Source organism: Temnothorax nylanderi, unplaced genomic scaffold, assembly GCF_030848795.1.
Source record: "Temnothorax nylanderi isolate EJ_2023f unplaced genomic scaffold, tnyl_v1.0 TNYL_tig0104_pilon, whole genome shotgun sequence".
NCBI classification, from domain to species: Eukaryota; Metazoa; Arthropoda; class Insecta; order Hymenoptera; family Formicidae; genus Temnothorax; species Temnothorax nylanderi.
The window spans coordinates 135,246-159,798 of NW_027249166.1; the positions used below are offsets into that span (position 1 = coordinate 135,246).

The 24,553-nt window shown below is 37.8% G+C and overlaps 1 protein-coding gene and 1 long non-coding RNA gene across 8 annotated transcripts in view; one reads left to right on the top strand and one right to left on the bottom strand.

Moving 5' to 3' along the window:
* Nucleotides 1-24,553, bottom strand: part of LOC139775755 (uncharacterized) — a 77,018-nt gene that overhangs the window by 25,563 nt on the left and 26,902 nt on the right. The gene's annotated exons all lie outside the window — the stretch shown is intronic.
* Nucleotides 1-24,553, top strand: part of LOC139775753 (uncharacterized) — a 169,039-nt gene that overhangs the window by 3,414 nt on the left and 141,072 nt on the right. The window lies entirely within an intron of this gene.

Sequence of the window (24,553 nt, forward strand, 5' to 3'; positions counted from 1 at the left end):
AGTTCGAAACTTTTAATTGTATTGTTTTTCGCAACAATTTGCAAAGTATCGGAAGAAGATTTCTTATAAATTGCAAGTAAATGACGACGGTATAAACTAATTTCGTCCGATATCGACGATGCTGCTATCTTACGCGCGAGGATCTGGGATTCGGGAAACGAGATCGAACGGCTGCTTATTAACTTCGCGTTCAAAGAAGCAAAAGTGGCGCGGAATCCAATCGGCGATTCAGGTGGAACGGAACTCGATTGAAAGCAGCAGCTCGAAAGCAACCGCGTACCGCGGGGTTTCATCATCAGGCGCTTTATTGACAAAGGTATTTCGTATTACTCTTTGCAAATACTCACGCTTTCCACAAACGAGGAAGTATCATTATCAAACTCTGCGTCCTCCAATCGTGATCCGGTGATCCCGTTATCCTATTAACGCGGCAAAATATTTGATGTTCAATCGATGATATTGTTTTGACGATGAAATTCTTGTGGATCTACCGAGACTACGTTCTGTTATGACAAAAGTAGTTTAACCGAATAATCAACATTTTCGATTTACTAACGCTTCATCGTAAAAAACATCTCGATTTTTATTCTCTCTCCCCGAAGATTCCTCGCCTAGTGACATCATGCTCATGTTGAGCGATCAACCCCTTGCCTCACAGTCCCCTCGGAGACTCCAAGTTAGAACTTGCTTTATAATGCTTATGCATATTTATGTACATCGTTTTCTATATCTGTCGTTTATATCGCCCCGTTGAGTTTAATACCATGTGACATTTAATGTCAATGAGCAATATACATGTGATGTAGTTTGGTAGAACGGATTAGTATACGCGTGTAATTATTGTATTAAAATTATCTCTTTCTCTCTTTGTATGGATTCGCCGTAATGACAAAATAATGTAAAATACAATAGCCGATCCAATGAATAATAAACAAGTAAACACATCCGAGATGTGATGTATCGCAACGTGCATAAATCAGTAATAATAATAACTGCAAACGTGATTAGTTTTGCTTAGTTAAACACGTTAATTACTATACATACGTATGGCGCGTGGCGATTGTTCTTCTCTACAGAAATTTTCCTTCTTTAATGATTTAATTTAATCACTTGGCTTCATTAAAAGATGGACGATTGTTTACAAGAAGACTTCGAAAGAGAGCACGACGATTAGACCGATCAGGAGAAAAGTCAAATATCTTTACGGTTACGATATTCTCGACGGCATTAAGTGTCGCTTAATGGCCGATAGGCGATACCTCGGCATTCGCCCTCCTCCGATGCTTACGATGTACGTGCTTGTAGATCTAAATGGATTGGATTAACACTTCCGACAATTACAAAGTAGCGCTCATTCTTCACTAAGAAAGCAAGTTAAAGGCGACTTTTAAGAAAATTATATGACTACAAAAACATCTCATTGACAGCCGGAAATTTTAGAATATACGGAGTATAATTAGTATGAATTAGATGGAATTCTTAATTAATATGTTTAAGCCGTGCCATCAATCACTCGGTCTACAATGTATAATTCAATAAATTTTTTTAATTGCTCGTTAAAAAAAAACGTCAGTTGCATAACAGCGTAAAATTACCAGTTAATTTAATAGCGTATTATGAATGAACATTGCTGTACGTAACACCAGTCAATTATGAAATTGGTGTACAAATTTTTGGTTAGCGGTTTACCTCGTAATGCACAATAGTTACCTTTCAAAGGGCCTCGCATACTCCACTTTATTATTATTATTAAACGTTAACAAATTTATTCCCGCATGTCGTCACTGTATCACCAGTACCATTTGGTTATACATGTATTACATGTAAATTAATTTCCTGCCCGCTTGTTGAAATTGGGATTGTATATTCACATCGATCGCTCTCCGAAAAATGACGATAATTGACGGCGATTCATTGTATGCGCGCGTGTACGCGAACGTACGATATTAAATTCGTCATGTGTCTTCTGTTGAGCGCGAACGTCAAATACCAGATAGCAAAATAATTACGCAACAGCTTTAATCAACGCGTCATCGATGCAACGCACGGGATGTACGTGTGCGAAGTTATTAAACAAATCAATATATCGCCGGCCCTTCGCGCGCAAATTAACGTTTCGGTTAACGGGCAAAGTCGAACGCGATAATTTCGCGCAAAATGCATTTATCTGAATTGTGACAGATGTCGAGATCAGCAAGTCGCGAGAGGAATGAAAATGTCTGTGTGAAAAAATATTTGTGACATACAGCACATTGCGCACATTTTAAATAGACTGCAGATCTCGTACTGGCTGACTACTGTTCAAACTTTGATACAATCTCATATTCCTATCAATCGCGCATGTGTGTGTGTGTGTGTGTGTGTGTTTGTACGATTAAAAATCGATGTTTATCTTTCCTTATTTTTGCACATGTACAAATAGATGATTTTCTCTTGTCTGATAGTTTTTTCTCCCTTAAAAATATATCCATCGCTCGTATCACTATCGGCACACGAAATCCCCTGTATCAATGTACCCAATAAATACAACAGACCCTTGTATTACTGGGCGAGATCGACTGGATGAACCGGCCAAATATTTCGGAAATATATCTCGCCGCTTTCGCGGACGAGGGAAACCGCAACGTACCTTCCATCTGCGGTCAAAGTCGCCGAGGAAGAGATCGCGAGAAGATGGATCGGCTGGCATGTAACTCCGACGCAGATATTCGGGCGATGATAAGTCGCACGGCGGAAGAAAATGTAATGGAAGTGTTTTGGCACCCATTGAAATTTATTGCGGATTATGCAGCGCGGAGTATCTTGCGTGCGCGATCACGGCGAGACCTCCTCCGGGAGATCCCCTTTTTGTCGATACTTTTTTCAACTTCCCCGGGCGATCTCTCGTCGTTCCCCTGCTCTCCTCGCGTCCGTTCTCTCGCGCAAGTTCCGCTTTTTAGCCGAACTCGGCGAATTTATGCATCGCCTCGCCGGCAATTCGCCGCGCCAATAAATATGGTCGAGACAATATCCTTATTTATCTTTTGATACAACGCGCTTTTTCTCGTCCGAGAACGAGAGAACTATGTTTTTTTAATCTTTCGATCCATCGCAGCGAAATTCGTTCCCGCGAGATTCGAGGGAGTCGAACGAAGCTTGACTTTTAGATCCGGTCGCGCGACTTTCGGTGCGGGGTCTTCGTGAAACGAGATTACCAACTTAATTGCATTAATTAATTAGGTATTTCGTGATACGCGCGCGTGTTTCGCCCGCGATGCGGAAGGGCTCTCGGGCGGATTTGGGAGAAGTGAGAGTAACAAAGTACCATTTCCCATTGGAATTACAACGGGTTTCTACGGCTAAATCGACACGCGTTGCAACTTTCCGGTCGATGCTTCATATTGAGAGCATTATCTCGTTTTATTCAGAGCGCCGCTGCCCGTTCGTATTCTCGCTGCCGGTATCGTTTATCGGCCAGCTTTATGACGTCATAGCGCGCACAACTGGGTTATCACGGAACACCTGTATAAAATAACGATATGATATATAATGCTCTCGTCGCAGGATGCAAATTAGATGATGCGGATAAACGAAAAGCAAATCGCTCGCGTTTGACAGTTATAGATTATTACAAGTGCCGTTAAAAAAGAACTATATGAATAAAAGCATCCTACATATAGTTTGTTGAAAAAAATAGTCGAAAAGTAACGGTCAGATGTGGATGGCAGATGTTGCACAAACGCAAATTTTATTTTAAATCAATAAACGTCACGTTTCTGTAATTGTACGCTAAATGAATTATTATTATTATTGGATCCAGTTTTACAGATCGAATTTAGAAACATTATGCAGCAGAGATTTTAATATGCGAAATAATGAAGGTGACTCGCGTTGGTGGTAGCTCCAAAAAGCAAACTTGCGGCTGAACCTCGCATTAACCGCGAGATAAATTCTCGCCTTCATAATTCTCAAGCGATTGTTTTATTAATTTCGCAGCTTCTACGCAACTTCCAACGACTAACAAGCGCGCGCGCGCGCGCGATTACAAACACGTGTTCTTCGTGCTTTTATATAACGATTCTTAAAACTTAATTATCTCCGCGGACATGTCGCATTATCTGAATTTTCCCATTAACGCCGGGTAAGAAGTAATACCAGCTCATAGTGGCGCAAATTTTCCTCTTAGAGAACGTCGCGTTTTTTTTCCCGACGCCTGCGATAAGAGCTGTTCTAGCGTCCTGGAATTAAAAAGATAATTGAAGGAGCGGATCGCAGAAGAAATTATCGGGTTTTGCACAACCATTTAATTATAGTTAAGCTCTCGCCCCGTTTCTACCATTTCGGTGTGTCATCGTCTTCGACTAACTCTAGCTGATTACCGTATTTTTCGTTGCGAGCAGCCATTAGAAAATAACATTCGTATTGAGATTAAAGAGAGTTTCTTTCAGTCGGCAAAAATGAAAATAACGTAGCCGGTAAAATTACAAGAAAACTCTCCTACGATCATGTTTGTGACCTAAAAACGTGCAGTGGGTTCAATGTATTACGTTTTACATTCCAACTTTTCCCTATTTCGCCAAGACTCGTGAGAAAGTTTCGAGTCTCTCTTACTCTTCTTCACATAATTTTTTTGTATACGTTTCCCAAATATCTATTTTAAAATATTCATAAACTGCACGCGTATAGATGAAAACTAGATGACCGCTGACTTTTTCCGCAATAAAACTCAACTACCGCTCTTGAGTCTGGAGCCAGCGTGTTTTTAGCGATTCTAAATATTGTATATATGTTATGGTTAAAGTCTGAAACGCGGTCAATCCTAGGATTGACTAACCAATTCTGCCGAACGGCCAAGCGTCTTGGTCAAAGTTTTGTAGTAATTTGTTAATATGTGTGTATAAACAGTACACAAATGGGCGGGGGAGGGGCTCCGCCGCAGCCCCTTCCCCCGCATAATAAAACTAATCAAACTCCCAGCCTGATACCTAACTGCTTTAATCAAGAAACTTGGTTATTCCTCAGGATTGACCAGTCATTCCGCAGAATTGACCAGTCAGTGCTAGAAATGCCGCGTTTCGGGCTTTGACCATAACATATATACTATAAAAATTAAGTTATTGTAAATTGGTTGGAGATTTATAAAATTATACATCACGTTTAATAGAATATATTATTCTTGTTCTAAATCTCTCGAGAGGAAGTATCTTCCTTTTACTTAGGGATGTGGAGAATAAATATAATACGTATTGCTGCTTGGCTGACTATGATATTCCGCATCTACTGCATTATCGCTGAACAATGCAGTATCGGATTAGTACCTACGCTGATTTAGAACAGCCGTAATGCATTTAGTACCTTGATTGAGACCGATGCGATCGTACCGTGTTCGTTAGCAACAACGAATGTGCATTCGAACGGACTGAGCGCGATGAAAAACAACGGCATGGTTTTGCATTTATTTCATTTAATTCTTGATAATTCTTGACAAATGTTAATAAACGAGGCGATTCGTACAATACGCGATTGTGAAATTGGTTTATCTTATCTGTAGTTTTTAATAAACGTACAGAGAAATTCATAAAACAAATGTTAATCTGAAATTTAATCATAAACATGTTTGTAAAAAAATTGGAAAATTATTAGGTTTAACCGTACGTTTTGTTGAAGACAAATCGTGAATAAACCTATGTTATCGTGCAACATAGAGTTATAACAGATATCTTTTCTGAGATTCTGGGAAACTGCTCGGCGAAAACCACACGCAGATGGTTGATTGAATAAAACTCGATAAAGTCATATAGACCGCCCTCGCGGATGCGATGGTTCTTGTACTTAATGTTTGGAACTATCGTACCTGAATATTCGCGCTCTTGAATATGGGATGATGCTGAATTTGAGGTCGTCCAACTAGCATAAACTCGGGCGTAACTTGCTTGTCAGAGTTTGCACGCACCAGAAACCAATGCGAGAAGTACGACCGCGCGCCGTAAGGTATTTTACATCACCGGTTTACTCGCCACGGGCGCACGGTAAAAGCGTGCCTCTTATTTCCTCCTATCGCCCTTGTCGCTCGCGCGCGCGTTTCCGCCGACAGATAATCGATTCCTTTTCCATCCTTTTCCTTTACCTTTCTCCGGGTTCTTTTTTCCCACCGCGCGACCGGGATAATTATCGCTCGCGGAAGGACCACTTAGATAATTAATGAGAAATCAAGCGGCCTCCTAATCGGCATTCTCAACGCGCGAAACCGTCGAACGATATGCGAATGTCGAATCCGCTTATGGCTATATTATGCCAGTGAAATACGCGAAGAATTTAAGGTTAATTAAGCGTAACGCTAATGAAGACGTGGAGAAGAATTTAAGCGGCTTTATATTTATGCAATTTGTACGATTCCACGGACGTTTGCAGCGTCGCTCGATCTCTCGGTTCACGAATAATTAGTGGTCGACGATTTCTCGGGAAAAAAAAATAATTTTTTGTTGTTGTTGTTTGCGCCTTGGTAAATTCGCTTATTTAAACGTTAGCGAATTATTAATTCTGCGACATTTTCCGTAATAAACGCATTCATACGCTTCGCTCGTCTATAACAAAGAAACTCAAAAGAAAGAGAAAGATTTTATTCTTTAGTTTAAATAATGTCTGTTCTATATAATAATAATAATAAGATGCAAATTTATTCAGGCTAAAGAAAATTATACATGCAGTCGATGTGACGCACACGCTTACAGATAATGACTTCAGAATCCTACTTTTCCTCTTCCTTTCTTTCTTATTTTCTTGCACTTTTTCAATTTCCTTGTGGGCCATGAGATTTTCAATTTCGCTAGTTTCTATAGTTTCTACAGCTCCTAGACACTTTTGATATCTTAATGGTAGCATATTTAATGCTCTCCTATTTCAGGAAGCGGTATCCTACCCACTGCGTCTTATTTCGGTGGCCAAGGGAAAGACAATTAACGTAAAACGGTCAAGCGGAAATGAAGCGATAAAATATCGTGGCGTACCACGCTAGAGGAGCGTTCTCGCTTTAGCGAAGATCTGTCCCTACTCCCTATAGACAGCAAGGCTAGGTGAAAACGCACCTAATGGCGCGTTTAATTAATCCGACCTTGGTTATTTTAATTATCCACCGGCACTCCTTACACGCGGCGACTTCATCTACTTCGCTCCATCTAACTAGAGGCGAAACTTGAGCGTGAATGTTCCCCGTCTCGACGAGGATGGCTGTGATCGGCTTATAAACTTATCTAACCGCCATTTCAGCACGATTATCCCATCGTTGAATGCTACCTCCCATTCTTCGCCATTCACGACAATCCGTGACGCGTGGATCTCTGATACCGCGCGTCAGACAATATACCGTCGATTGCGAATTGAAGTATAAAATTGTGGGATAAAAACGATCGACGACATTTTTCGCGGCATTATTTTTCTTCCAACATACCCATTAGGAAATGCCTTGCAATATGAGACGACTAGTAAGCTATTTTCGATCACGTTTCTAGAAATTTGAGAACACCAGGTACTGATTGTATTTCAATTTACAGATTGAAGTAAAAATATCATTATGGCGAATATAACGCATTGTAACTATATCTGAATCATATAAAATAGGCGGCGAATGAGCTTAAGTTTCGATCGCGGATTTGATGAAACTGGATACTTATTGATGGGATTCAATTAAAACGAGCGGTTGATACTGAAAAAGTAGAGTTACTTTCAATTAAATATTTTATACCTCGCGGAGTAAGCGCAACGTATCAAAGTTTCAGTCGCTCTGGGAGAGTAAGTAAAGTTCGCGAGAGTATCACAGCGCGAACTATTGCAAGTTTTATATATAAAACCGCCCGACACGTTCCAAGCGACAAATGATTTTCTTTCCGTACTTCCGTTTGGGTATGCCGAGGAGATAAAATAACTTTGCTAGTCGACTTATTGCACGATTTCGTGGGAAAACGATATTTAATTAAAAAGAACTTTCTTTCTGTGTTTCTCTGTGCTTCGATATTTTCCGCTGATGGGAAACGATAGATATTGAAGATATTGATACCGCCGAGAGCGATATTTTTTTTCCTCTTTGCAGAGGATAAAGAATTATGAGAATAAATTTTTCTTGCAGCGACAGCGGAGAAAAGTTTATAAAATTGCACTACGGAATATAGATAATAGATGCTCAAGATCCAGCGTTAAATATCTTTTCTTGCACTTCAAAGGTACGATAAATATTATGTTAAATTGAAAAGTGAAATTATAAGGAAATTAAAAACTTTTAAGAAAGCAATGTAACCATAAATAATCACGTAATAAAGCGGGAAGCGATTTATTTTCATTTTTGCGCCTGCGGATTCTCCCCGCAATAGATTTTATAAAGTAGCAATCTCTTTTTAGACGATTTAATTCCATCGGTACAGTAATTAAAATATCTGTCAAACCTAACAAGCGAGTTAATTTGAACGACTATCTCCCTGCGACTTATCGAGCCATCTACTAGAACTTTTTCCCACCGACGCTAATTTCAGCCGGAGAAATTATTTCGTTCGCCGGACCGACTTTTCTCCCCTCTTACCCGATAAAGTCTCATCCAAGTAGATGAGAGAGAGAGAGAAAGCGAGAACGAGAGAGCGAGAGAGAGAGAGAGAGAGAGAGAGAGAGAGAGAGAGAGAGACAAAGAGAGCGAGTTGAAACCATTTGCTGCTATATTGTAGCCGATTATTTACGAAAAGGAATAATTCTGTAGCGTCACGATGTTTATCAAACATTTCCATATTGCATTTAGTCCGAATAATCCCGTGACAAATTCGTACCTATTTATCAATCCCGTTCTCCAAGAGAGATCAATTTAAATTATTTCTCGGTGAAGAATGACATACTTGTCTAAGAATGTTCGTAAAAATGGGTTTTGTATAACAGGTAGCGGGCACCATTATTTCGATTTGAGGACATTTTGAAAAATATCTCCCATTTTCGTAGCGAGAATGCGGGAGAACGAGGGTATAAAGGGAACTGTTCTCCGTTCAACCTTGAACTGGAAATCGAATGCCGCTTCCATCGATCAGTTCTTATCGATACCGCGAGTGTCTCGGAAAGTTTTCATCCTTCGCCGCCCACTTCGAGGGATAGAGCACGTGTAAAAGGACACAGCGTCGCAAAATCGCGCTGCTATTCAATATTGATATTTTGCCGCTTGGGCGTTTGCCGGCCGGCACTCGCCGGATACCGTATCGAGTTAATATTAGCACAGCACGAACTAAATCATGTGTCAGGGACAAACGGAATTTAGAGGGATGCATGCGTATAGCCGTACGTATACATATACAATACGGCCGTACGCGACATAACTTGATACGTACATCAAGTGTGATTCCATCTTTACCACGGACAAATTCTAATTTGAATAGTTGAAATTACTATTTTCATCGAGGGAGAAATAGAGTGACAACGCTAGGAAAAGGATTTTCAACAGATCGCTCGTAGCATGCCCACGCTCGCTCACAGTGAATGGTTTTTCATCTAAGCAGTATTATTACCAGCAAATATTTTAGCAGCCAAATTAACTTTTTTCCGCAAGCTATCTATACGTTGTCCAAGAATCGAGATGGGTTAAACGAAAATGCCGGTGCGAAAAAATAAATGCGCGTTGCTTGGCCAGCAATATGCAAATACGAATTAATAGTAGCAAACATAATTATTTAGTGGGTTTAAGTGAAAAACGAAAACGGAGCAGTGAAAGATACGCAAATGGCCGAGTGTTTTAACCATCCTCATTATCTAGGGAAGGCAGGATAAGCCATCGCTGTTTTGCGGATAATACCGTTGTTTATTACCATCCGGGTAAAAAGTAACGAAGGCAGCCCTATCTGCGTTTTGCAGTGGCACCTGAGAGGCAATAAACGATATTTTGTAAATTATAAATTCGCCAAGTAATATGGGAACAAGTGTCCAAACGGCCCGGCATACCGGAAATATTCCCAGTACATTTACGGTGGATTTAACGCACATTTAATAGCAGTCACGCTGATGTAGGGCACTTAGGTAGATTAAACCGACATATCCAAACACTGTTATATTCATCGACACTCCAGAGTGGCCGTAGTCTTCAGATATTAAAAGCGTATTTTTTCCTGCGCGTATTCGAAATTGACGTAACTCAATTTCCCGCTTGCGTATATTTATAACGTATAATTTTACTAATAATTATATAATTTTACTAATATAATTTATTTCGCATTATGTACGAGTAATCTGTATTTCGTTCGCTCAAATGTCATTAAAGAAATGTATTCGCCAAGTATTTGCTATATTTCGTATAATAAAGTGGAAAATGCAGCTTAATAAACTTACTGAATAACAAGCTTGGAGAACAATGTTCCATTTAAATTATATAGAATTCCTCGCAAAACTTCAGAATGCAATAATGTAATAATTTTTAGCCTCTGCTTTTATGTAACATCGGTCACGAGGAAAAAGATTCATTTTAGAAGTCAAACTTTAATAAATACAATTTATTTTACTTTTATACCAGCTCCATTAATTATTTAAGAGTCTTCTGGTTCCCTCAAGTAATAACGGAATAAATAACTTGCATCAACGTAAATAATATATTAATTTTATACGATATATTAATTTTGTCAAAGCGAATAATTGTGCAATTATGGAAAATCGCTGAGACATGATATAATATCCTGTGAATAATTAATAGAAACCCCATTAATGAATATAGGATAATCATAAATATTTTAATAATTTCTCTTTTAGCAGTTAAAATTAAAAAAAAAACCTTGACTCTATTCAATTCGGCAACGGTTTCTCACGTTTGCTCGATTATCTACTTTGATAATCCGTAACACGTCAATCTTTACCTCGCTAAGGTTCTCTTATTCTTGCATTAATTGTAGCAGTCGCCAACACAAACTGTTTGTTCGGATAATCCAATTAAAAAGCTGTCTGGACAAATCGGGATGCAGTTTTGTTACAGACGCAATTTCCGATATGCAAGGCGATTTTGAAAGTCGATGGCAAAAAGTGTTGTTGGAGTAACGATGAAAAGCGCGCAAAACACAAAAGCAATATTATGATTTAAGCAAGTACCTCATGGACTCTCTCAAAACCAATATCGCGTTTTCGTTCATAAATTTTTTATCTTATTTCTTCATTAAGCTTCAGCATTTTTTACATAAAGAAAAGAAGAAGTATTGCTGACATTTCGAAGATATTAAAAAATATTTCTATGTTTACTCGGAGCGCTTGAAAAAAGAAATTAAATGCTCTTATTCCTTTATTTAGTTAAAATTTTTATAACTTCTTATATTTTTTTACTGTCTGTGATTTATTATTAAAGAAACTTATTATCAAAGAAAATTTGCCATTAAATATTTTTAAAAAATATATTTCATTGTAATATATTCAAAATATATTAATGTATAACGTCATTGTATTGTCAACGACAAATTCTTCTTGAATCAATCTTTAATAGTTTTAAATTCATCAATTAAGAATTTCTAAAATGTGCCTTGAAATTAAAAATTCTCGAGATTTGCGCCTTTTTTATCTTTAAAAATAATTTTGCAATAATTCAATTATATTAAATTGTACAAATTGATATAGTTTTTCTGATACTATAATATGCACATTATTGAAAAATTTCAATTGATTTTTATCATATTACACGTATATAATTTATTACATTCTTAATCGTTCGCCCGTCTCGGATAACAATAGAAATTGATTCTTACGTTAATTAGTTAGCTCCACGTGTCTCGAATCCTTGCTCCGGATTTTTAGACCGTCAGGAGACGGTACCTTGATTGGTTGGAATTTAAAGAGCTTAACCGATTATCGATGAAAGACTCGCACAGTTTAACCTTTCATGCACGACCTATGAAAAATCTGATATCTACCCACATGATGGAATTTAAATAGCCATCCTTTTAATAATCCTGTTGTCGATTAATTGATGAAGAAAGATACGTTCTATCACATGTTTTTTGTATTTAAAAAACACATTTATGATGCATGAATGTTAACTTCAATGCATAACTTCGCTTCTGTGAGGTATCAAATTTCTCAGGTAACCCCTATACGAAAACTGTAAGTATAGTTTTGCAATACAAAAGTATTTTCTTGTTCCTAAAAAATATGAATTATATCGTGGAAGAAAATATTCATACGTGTTCGTATGTGACATGTGTATACGAAATTGTCTGTGACTCGCGTTAAGCTACGGTAGTTCAAGTAACAGCCATCGACGTCCCAAGTATACGAGTTTGCCCGAGCTATTGAAGAGCTGCGAGCTGTCGTTTCCCTTTCCGCCGTCGAACGTAGCGAATGTCTTTGCCGTTCAAGTAGGAAGAGACACTTGCGACGTGTAGCCGCCGCCGCCCGCGCCGCGCGCCGTGTCGATCGCGATCGACGACTACAGGAACGCGAGAGATCGACTCGAGTTCGCTCACCCGCGCGCCCGGAATCCCGCTGTTATGCAAATTCCGTGATAATTCCAGGCATTTTTCATCCCCTCGTCACATCGCCATTCTTTTTCCCTTGTTTTCTCTCTCTTTCTCTTCTCACACTTCGCACGAGTTCAAGCTTATTCTCTTCATCACGCGATTGTATAGAAAACTCAGCGCAACAACAATCCAATTCCATAAAACATATTTTAAGAAAAGTAATATTAAAATTTTGTACGACTGATAGTGTTTTTTATAATTTCATATTATTCTTCTAATTTTCTATAATACCGATATGTTCACTGAACTAATGAATTTCCTGGCGTTTGATGTGATCTTGAAGAGTGCTTATTTTTAGACAAAAAATTGATTTCATATCAAAATCACTGTTACAACTCAGAAAGTCATGGGGAAATCTATTTAATGCAAGATTATATTTATTGTACCGTTTATTGAGAAATGAGAAGCTATGTTAAAATCATGGACATTGATGTAAAGAACTTTGATTTGAGACTAGTTTATTTTTTCAGTTTTCATGGATTGAATCACTGACCACTGTATATTGCATTAAATGTCTCTCTTATATAAGAATCATGTAAAACTCCATCGAAATAGAAAGAGAAGCAAGAGCAATAAAGATAGAAACTGTTATTATCACGTTACGTAAATTTTTTGAGATGTTATAATAACATCAATATAAAATTATCATTAATTTTCATATATCTCCAATTTATTCCCATGCTTCCTATTTTATTCATTAATATTTATTAATCTATATTTTCTTATCAAATTTACTATTATCTGTACAGTAGCACAATTAGCAGCATAATATGAAATTTTCAGACTTCCAAATGTGTGGATTATCGAAAAAAATAAAGATATCGCTTAATATTGCTAATAATCAATATCATATGTCTAGATAAAATAATCTTCGTACAATATATAATTAAAATTATCAAAATAAATTGAGCATGCTCGTTAATTTTTCCTTTTTGATATTATAATTAGATAAATTCAGCTTAATTGTTACGCCTAATATAACATGATATAACAGGAAATGTGAGCTTACGTTACACGATAATAGCGTGTTGCTATCGCATATATCAGGTCGTGAGAGGTACGTCGAAATAAGAGTTTAAGCGAAAACGGCGAGAGAACGGTGGCACGATGGGTGGCTGAAGGAAAGGACGAGGCACGAAAGAAGAGGGATGTGCCTTCGGGAGATGCGCACCCCGAGGGCTTCTCGAAATATGTGAATATTTACCCCGGGACGAGAGAAAAATTCACTTCTCGCTTCCCGCGGCGGTCTGTCCATCCAATCTCAATCTTTTCGCGTCGGTCAGTCGCTTCGGGGTCGGCGGGCGTCCACACTCGTGAACGACGACGTCGGCGAAGGGACGTGGACGGCCCGAAGGGATTTTGACGTGAGCGGATTCTACATTTAAACAGTCTCGCGCGAACGAAAGTTTACACGCGGTTCCTTCCCATTTGCCCGCGCAATCCGGTTAATCCCGTTCTCGTAACGCGTAACGACGCTTTTAAACTGGCGAGGATTTAGCCGGGCGATTTCCGCAAACGCGCGAACGCCGCGCCGTCAAATGGAGGGAGATCCGTATAATTGATTACTATCATTCCGCGTGAAAAAGAATTTGAGCTTTCGAGATTACACACCCCCGGAATGTTTATGATCTCCGCGGTACTTCACGATAACATGGAGAGAATTTCGGCTGGCGCGACGGCACGATGATTACGTATTAAAGCGAAGTTAGGCCGGTCTGAGCCCTCGACGCAAACAAGGATAGGAATAACGAGAACTTGTAGCATACACGCTAGAGTTTCTCACGAGATGCCGCTAACTTTAATTGGTTTTCTGAGGAACGAGATCAGCTATTGCAACGTCCACTTAGAAGTAAGGTACATCCCAGTAGCCGGTTTGCAGGTCTCGTAGCAGCGGATAAACGGCGAGATCTTATAGCGTGTCTTTTTCCATGCACCTTTCTGACGGAAAATTATATATTTTGCGTTTTGTACTCGATACAGCGGAAGTTAAGTTCGATATCGAACAGTATTTTTGCATCTTTGCGCTCAATCTCATTTTGATTTTCGAACGAGGCGTCGTCGGTGTAAGTTAAAGAATTATATCGTTTTATTTCATCGATTTATCAAATATAATAGATTATAATAGATTAATACTTATAACTTAAATTATAAGACTCGGAGTTGACTTTCGGAGAGTCATGGTTATTGTTAGACTCGCATTGCTGAATCTCGCCGTGTGCGTATGACGCGTGCCATTACGCGGAATATGCTTAGGCATAACCCTTTGACAACGGGAGCGTTTCAGGTTTCACGGGTAATCCACTTCGATCGATATGATGGATTGTCTTTCGATTAGATATGGACGCGTAGGAGATCCTCCACAAGACGAAGCACCCGCTCGAGCATATTCGACGCATATATGAATACGAATCACTTCTTATGAGAGATAACTTCCGGGACGGGAGAAACATCACTTCTCTTATAGGAAGAATAATAAATGCCGACATCGGCTTTTTTTTAATATTTTGTACCGTAAATATTAGCGATAGCGCGGAGCATTTGATAGAACACCTTTTAACTCATGCATGCGCAAACAGAAAACTTTGAACGCTTTCATTATAGTCTAAATAAAATTATTAAATTCGCAGTAACGAAACATATATCTGCATTATGCCGTGCAGCGTTTAATATATTTTAATTCAATAAACAAAGGTTGGCGGGTATCTTCATTATTTTTCTAGATTACGCTTTTAGAAGATGTACTTGCGCGGAAGGTACTCTACATGGAAATTTTAACGTGATTTGTGTAATGGGTCCCGGTGGTTACAATGCACACTGAAAAAAAGCGCTTCAGCGAAAATTAATGTAAACGCATGCATTGTGGTCAGCCATTTTAGCATTAGTTTGTGAAACACGTCGCATGGTCTCTATAATTTCTCGAATATTTTTTCGCGCGTATTATGACATTTTTTTGTAACATACGCGTAAAAATCGTACATAAAACATTGTAATTTATCGCACGCATAACTCCTTAAAAACAAAACTTCTCGTATACGAGAGATTCATGCGCTTTCCAGCGCGATCTCACGTCAGCCCGCGTGATTGTAAAACACGATTGGCCTCGAATATTGTGTTACGCACATCAAATCCATCGCATAGAGACGCGTATTCATGATTTCGGGCGAAATCAAAACTACGGGCGCGTCGGATGTCGCGCGATATAAATGTGATTTGCTGCAAAATAGCGAATGTAATTCGAACCAGCGTACAGATATTATACGAATCAGCGTGAATAGCGTGATAGGGTTTCTCGCGCAATCTGGTACCTTCCGAATAAAATATCTCCTCGATGCCTTACGACGACTATGATAGCGATATAATGCGTTATACTTTCCGCGACTTGTCGCGATGCTGAACTTGCGATCAAGAATATCCGACGACGATCGGAATTATGTCGAACATGTCGTAACTAGGACAGCCGCCAGACTGATATCGCATTTCGGATTTCGTATAAATAATTCGTTTCGAATCCGTTCGTGATATATTTCTTCTCTGCTCGACTCGAGAGATATTCTGTTAAAGTCGTTAGCGATAAAAGTGGATTGTAAAATTGACGAGACAAGGCGCGGATGGTGTTATAAGCGGCCGATCGATCTTCTGCTAAAATAGATCTAAAATTGAGGAGGAATATTTCGGTGCTCCGAGCGGAATGGCGATCTCGCGCCGCTTTGCGCAAACGCCGGTAACAATTTAAAGTCACGATGGGATCTTATAAAGTGTAATAGAATGCATCAGGACTATTTCGCCTTAATATCTCGTAATGTTGAAAAAATTACTTTCATGTAACTTCCATATCAGCCACGCTATATTTGCATACTGGTAATACTTTTTAAGCGACAACAATATTTTACAGAGATTAACAGGCAATATAAAAACATGGAAGAGAATTAAAAATTTATCAATGGAGTATTACGGAACTCCCTTTCCTGTTTTAAAATAGAGAAATTTTTAAAATTAGACGGACAAACTGGTCACCAAAATATCAGCAGATTCGCTTGAAATTAGTGTACTATAATTAAAAAATGTATCATTTAAGCAATACCTACTCGCTGATTCCTAGTGAACGCGTATCCGAGTTATGCAACAGAAATTAATCTAATTCTCATAATTGTAAACCTATAGGTACGTAAAAATTATATCGTAACATACGGCCGCGTCATTCAATTTCCGTTTCTATTTAATCCGACGACAAAAATCAGACAGCGTAACGTCGCGTTGTGAGCTAATTCAGAACGGGTTCGAAACAATGTCGGACACGCTGGTCCTGTGTCGTCCCAAGGGGGATTACATGCTCTAGTACAGGAAGATGAAACTTCCTGCGCAAAGCAGGACGTCTTTTGCTTAGATGCGGTTACACTCGCGAGAGTACTCACCGGGGGGGGGGGGGGAGGGGGGGTCATAGTAGATCCCCGTAACATCTTCAGGATCATATATCTCGACATGAATGTGACTAGAGTGCAGTAATGATATCCATGAGAATTCCCGATATAGCGAGATCGATACCCGTTCTCATGCGCGAAAAGTATTGAACTACGTGACGTTTCGTCGCGTTTTCAGCAGTTTTATTATTGCAAAAGCATTGGCATTGTTATTTCATAACAACCACTCATTAACTGTAATCGATCAGTTTCGCACTTCGGAAAAACTGAGATCTGTAATTGAGCAACTACGCATTAGAAAAAGACCATTTTGAATGTCATCTGGCTGTATATGGATTCTCCAAATATACTGTATTTTTTGTAAGCTATTAGAATTATTAAATTATTAAATTATTAAAAAATAAAGATATTTCCATTTGTATTTATTGCATCAATATTTTATTCAAATATCTATCAGATATCTTCAAATATCAGAAAGTGCTCAAAATTGCTTTAAACTTAATATTAATTTTTTATTTAATTTCTGGCGTAAAGTTTTGAATTTCTATTTTTATTTCCTATCAACACAGATTTTTTAAATTATAAATTAAGCTGAATGATTTACTATTAATTAAATAAGAAAAATATTACTCGTGTCGTATAAGTTTCTTTCTCGCTTCTTAGACTCGTATATATTTATCCGCAGATTAATATATTTTTTAATTGCTGATTTAATTCTATTATCTTAAAGTTGCATATTTTCACGTATAATAATAATCTGATTTCACACGGTGTGTAAGATATAAAGCAATCATTTGTAACGATCAGAGATGCATTTTTATGTTTATGGAAGCGCACACATACATCCGTCTGCATAATATCGTAATATACGGCCGCATCAATGGGAACAGCCCACGTTGCGTTTCACCAGAAATTGAATTCTCGTATATATCGACAGTGACGAAGAAAGCGCACTCTCCTCCGCGGTATACATCCTAATAATCGGTTCTCGATGTGGTTAAATGTGTCAACAACCCCCATTACTTTTCTTACAATTTAAATTCGTGGCGCGTACACGCGGCGCCACGTTTTCATTCATTTGCGCGCTCGGTGAGAAACGAACTTTTGATTTATTCATCGCGCTGGTTTCCGTATGCCAATAATAAACTAATCGTTCATCGTGTAAACGTGCGTATATACAAGGTTGTATGCAAAAATATCAGTGTGGTTGGTATGTACACTCTATCAAAGGCGGATTACCGCCTAGCAGAAAAAAGAGAGAAAGCACGAGCCACGTTAAGTCCGTTGCGTTTTACAATTTGTTTCGTCGATGTTAATGCAAAATATGCTTCCAGACTCTTGCTACAGGAAAGGTATAGCCCAAATTGATTAAAGATTCTGTAGCTACTAAAGTTTAGTTCCAGAATAACGTACGATCGGTGTGAGAATTTGCGAGGGACAAATGCCAGTGTAAACGTCCATATCGTCAGAAAGTTACAAATTGCAATCTGTTATAATTGAACGTAGCTGTTGTTAGATTCGGCTCTTTAATTAAATTGTTAGTTCTTGTTGCTATCAGAATTATTAAGCTCGTGAATGATGTACAGAGATAAGCTTAGATCATTTAATATAAGATGTGCGCTTTAACATTGCAAAAGTTTGTTAAACGCTTATTGAAGATAATAAGTTAAATAAGTAGTGAGTAAGTTTGAAAATTAAAGTGAATCACTAAATTCACAATATGTACTTCTCATGAAACGTTAAACAAAAAAGGTAACAATATATAGTCACAAAATATTAAACGTATAAAAATATTAAATGTAAAAAAACATTAAATGTACAAAAATATCACATGCATATAATACATGTTATTCTAATTTTATGTTTTTCTTAAAAAAGAATTACAAGAATTTGTAAAACATTGGCTTCGGTAAACTTTTGCAACTTAAAAAATATCGAGTTTGCGCTTTATTTGCCGATTCAGGGAATATTTATCTCTCGTCGTTGATAAAAATACCAAAGACCGAAATAACATATTACACACAATGCACGCGTTTAATTATTAAAAACAGATATTAAAAAGTACGAAGGCTATTTATAGAAATGTCGAAAAAAATTGTTTTCAACTTGATTTGCAATCGTTTGCCGGAACGCTTTATTTGTCTCTCGGATTTCAATTATAAAACGTTAAAAGCATGATTACACTCGCGTTTTATCTCGCGAAACTTATATGTGTACGTCGCGTGCCGGGTAGAATTTTTACGCTAATCGATCGCGTTTTACACGCGCAATGCGTAGCATGATCAGCAAAATTTCTCCGTGGCCTCCTGATTAAATTCCGTGATTTATCGTCCATACGACAGAATCTCACGAGAAAGTGTTCGCATTTGCATAACACTACGTTGTGCGGGTCGATACAGGAATACTATCTTGGGCGCGAGCTACGCTACCCGCCTTCGAGGTAGAACGTCAAACGCAAACGAGACACCGACGAAAAATAATTTATCTCCGCGCGATGATATCGTAACGCGGAGCATCAAACTTGGAAAATAATTCCTGGCAAACACTGGGAACGTTTTATTTTTTTTTTATCTCCGACCGATAAACTGCTATTATTTTTAGAATAATTTTTCAATTCTATTAAACTGCGTAATTGTTATTTTAACTTGTATTTTATTTTTCGTATTAAATTTATTTATCGTATAATAAGTATATTTAGAATACTGTGAAGCTAAAATGATAAATTTACTCAAACTTAATAAAGGTTTGCTTGAATGACAAATAAACACACACACAGTTATAGAACTTCATTTCGCGAAATAGTAATTTACAATAAATATCTTAATACAATTATATCTCAATTTTTGGTGCGAGAAGCAATACGACTGAAATTTATTCGTGCAAAACTAGTAGTAAAAGCTAAGATTATTAAGTTCAAAAATAAATCTCGTGTAAACATTTTTTGTATGTGTAAAAATAAATTCTAAAAGTGCTTTTAGCAAAATCTAGATGAATGGTCGTTTGCGTAAGTACATACGCAACGCATTTTTGAAGCACATTTTCTTATATTGCCAGCAATTTCGTACATTTGGCGCAAGCACAGTTATTGCCCTTTTTGCGAACGTGATATTTCACAGAGCAACAAAATTTTTGACTTTTCTTTTTAGTAAAAAAAAAAAATCACGTTACGTTCTGTATAGCTACGTATGTACCAGTGGATTGAGAAGATATATCAGGCAGAATAGATCACACAGTCAATCTGGACACAATCTTCAATTAATCTTTCTAAATTTAAATTTAACTTAAATTGAAATAGAATCAAATTATATTAAATATAATTTAAAATGGACCTTTGTCATTTAATTTATTAAGTTGAATTAGGCGAATAACCCAAAATTACCTAATTTGCGTTGTCTATTTGCGAGATAAAATGTAAAACTTTGGATCTCAAATCTGAAAAAAGTCTCGGGAAAACTTCTGATTTTCCGAGATTGTTCATTTTTGTTTATTTCTTGCACGTGCATACATATTTGCCTCTCTTGGAAAACTTGTCTCATGTAACCTACTTTGAAATTCAGTTTTCCTGAAATCTATGCACATTGTATCCTACATTTGCTTGTTTTCCTATGGCAGTGGATCATGATATTTTGCCAATCCTGTTTTATGGTATCTGATGACAGCGCAGCAGATGCTACTGTTAATAAAAAAAAAGGAAAGGTAAAAAAAAAGGTAAAAAAAGACGTTATCTGCGCCATCGTAAAAGCTTCGCCTGTTAAGCGCTTGCTTTGAGCTTAATTTGCTTTGTCGCCTATTACCAGCCCTTAATGAGGATGTTACAGCAATTTGTTTTTTCTTTTTTCGTTTGATCGTGTTTTTTATCTCAATATCTTGAATAATTGACACGCGCGTTGATATTGGATATTATAGAAGGCGAATAACATTAAATATATATTATTCGTTATTAATAATAGTTAGTATTATTATTAACTCATTATTTATTCTTGATTAAGCGAATGAGATTCGTTGCCACGGTTCTGTGAGTCTCTGTAGAACGCGATTCACAAGAAGGAGTTACTATGGCGACAAGAGACGTCGCTCGGTTTCTCGGTTGTTGCCGAAATTCCAGGCAATATTGGCTGGATTACTCGGCCGGGGTCTTTGCGCAAAAAAGGAAATAAATGAGAGTCAAGATGTGACGCAGAATTTCGTCGCATGATATTTAAAAATTATATATCTTCTTATTGCTATTGTCAATATAAAATAGAAAAATTTCTGTAACTCATTATTTATTCTTGATTAAATAATGAGTTACAGAAATTTTTCTATTTTATATTGACAATAGCAATAAGAAGATATATAATTTTTAAATATCATGCGACGAAATTCTGCGTCACATCTTGACTCTCATTTATTTCCTTTTTTGCGCAAAGACCCCGGCCGAGTAATCCAGCCAATATTGCCTGGAATTTCGGCAACAACCGAGAAACCGAGCGACGTCTCTTGTCGCCATAGTAACTCCTTCTTGTGAATCGCGTTCTACAGAGACTCACAGAACCGTGGCAACGAATCTCATTCGCTGCTAAATATCCTGAGCAACGAGGTCATTTTCTCGGTCCGCTCGCGAATTGCCAGGCGCGCTAGGGAGAAGCAAGAATATTGAGAATGCTATTTCAATTTCAATCTGGACGCAGACGACCAAATTTAAACTGGCAAAATGTAATCCTATTCGTGGTTCTTCTACCGTCGAACTCAGCGAATTCTCGATCTGAACTTGCGACTGCGTAAACGCAAAAAAGCAGAGCGTAATCGAGAGCGAATAATTTTGAAAAAATGACGCAACGTGATTCATATATTTACTTGCACATGGAAAAATAACAACATGCTTTACGTATTTATCGAAATTTATAATCTCGCAATGTGCGAAAGAGAGGAGAGACTTGAAGATTCCTTAAACTTTTATGCGAGAAGAATATACAACTACTTATTACTATCGAAAATCAACTGTACAGTCAATCCTTGTTAATTTCCTAAAGTTAATACAGCCGGTAGAAGGTAGATTGGCAACGGAATCAACGAAACTTCATTCAGGATATAGTTTCGGCGAGTTGCGAAGCATCCTCGAACAATCCCCGAGGATTACTAAATATCCTAAACTGTATAACTCGCTTACTGCGCATCCTATGTGGTCCTTAACTATTTCTGGACGGCACTTCTAGAAATCGTGTTAATCTTATCTGAAACCTGACATTGATAAATGTTAAGTTGTAATGAAATATGATTAATCGCGTCCTCGACGATGCTCGGAAATAACTTCATTATGTTGTTATTATTACATCGTTTTTTTTTACAAACTGGTTTTATTATTTAGTTTGATTAATTATAAATGTCACACGTATATATTTTTTCAGTGATTGATTATCATAGTTATTGATTGTTACCACCAAAGATATATCTTCCCCTCTCTATCTCTCCACAACTACCTTTTAGCATAAAGGGCCGATTTAAATGCGCGAAGTTACGTGAGACAGATATCCATAACTCATCCACCGAGTAACAAGGTTACAACGTCGTTGATTTAGCACGCTAAACAGGCAATATAACTTATACACGACTATACGTATGTCATCTTCTATCCGTTCAATCTCTGTGGATTCAAAATACAATCCGCAATCAGGTGTGTATTTAACAATCACGGTATAATTGGTAGTGTTTATGCATCGCAAAGACTAGTACATACTAGTACACGCCAGTTCGCAATAATCGAAGATCTAACGGTCCATTGCCATCTCGAGTGATTGTTACGAATTTCGAAATGTTGGAAAACTTAGAAATAAAAAGATAAATAAAGACTTAGTTTTCTATAATATATTACATACCATACATACCTGGTACCATGTATACTTATTTTTTGTATGTACAGTGAGATGTCATTTCAAATCGCAGAGAGAGAAAGAGAGAGAAGTGCACAAATTTAGGTTTTATGCATTGCCCATTTAAAATAAATTTTGCGGCAAACATAGATAATGTTATTTCAGAAAGTCTAAAAAAGTATGTATACGCTTAAGAGCAAACATGTAATTTTAAATAACAAGATAGTGATATGCAGACAATAATATAATGTACGCTAGAATATCGTTAATACGAATTCGTACTTCAATCAAACTCATATTGCGTCAAACGAACGTAAAATGCAATATTCCAATTTATCTACGTAACAAGTAGCTGCATTCTGCCTTACTCGTTAAGCGTAAGTGGAAAAATTGTGTAATTACACGTCGCTTTGAGATTAAATGTGTCCCGACATAATATCGTACGCAGTTTTCGTGCGTCAAAGAGCTCTCTCCCGTCAAAATGTGAAAGCACGTGCAAAAACGCCCTACCACTTCACATTACTGTATTTCACTTACGGCCATGTGAATTTATACTTGTACGCAAAAGTGCTCGAAATCTAGCGGTTCGCACCGCACGGTGATTATCAAGTCGCCTGCACTCCGAGGACGGTAAACCTCCCCGTACTACGCGGCCATTGGCCTGCACTTTCCGCAGCCGGTGCGGTCTCTCTTCCTCCGCAATTTTATTTTCTCGTTCAACGACCAGAGAGGCGCCGTGGAATTAACCACCGATGCTCGGCGGAGCGACAATTTAAAGCGCACACCAAGCCGCGTCCAAGACGATCCTGTTTTCGGACCAGCGCTCCGTTTTGTCGTTTAAACCCGCAGTCAGTGTACGCGTGTTTTGTTTTCCGCTTCCTCGTACGTTGTCCTTGCAAGTTGTAACTCGCGGGATTATCTCGTGGGACGCGAAACAGGGCTAGGTTTACCGCCGCGAGAGACCAACATGATGGATTTAATCGTGGAAACGTGCATCGGGGTTAAGCGGGGTTATAACGTGTATCTATTTAGTCAAAAATGTGCACACGTAATGCAAAGTATCGTTTATTCTTTCCCTCTCTCCTTCTTTCTCTTTCACTTTCTCTACCGTGAGAATTTTTTTTGTCTCCAGATGACAACGCTGGATACAAAAGTATTCCGCTGAAATACAAATTGAGAAGATTGAATGGAATTAAGTAATTCGGGATGAATTGTCAGGAATCTGCTATCCATTAGAATGTAATTTGTATGCGACAGTCACTTACAAATTATCTAAACTTTGAGGTGACTAGGAAGGGTAACAGTTACGTCGCTAATACGTCTTTAAACGTCATAGCTTCATCTCAGCCGCATAAACTCAGTGCTCTTAAGCTTCACAGGTTAATCCACTAAGCTAGCCAACGGTTGGCTACTTAGAACACGATTCACATGACCAGTAATCTGCTCAGAAAGCCTTCACGTAAATCTGTGTGCGGATGTAAGGTCTTACATATACATGTATTATTATACACGTAATATTACAACTGTGTTGGCATTATCATCATCATGCTTTCGTTATTTGAAAACTAATGGCATTAATTTATCTTTTCTATTCTCTTACAATCTTGAATAAACTAAATCGTCGAACAGTTCATTTTGCTACAAGTTAATACTTGCATTAATCATCGTTCTTCGTCTAATCTTAGAGAAAACTTCCGCTATATAACATATGTCAAACGAATTTACATTTCATTAAATTGAGAATACTCGAATAATTTTTAGTTACACAAAAATTACTCCGCATAATTTTTAAAGAAAAAGT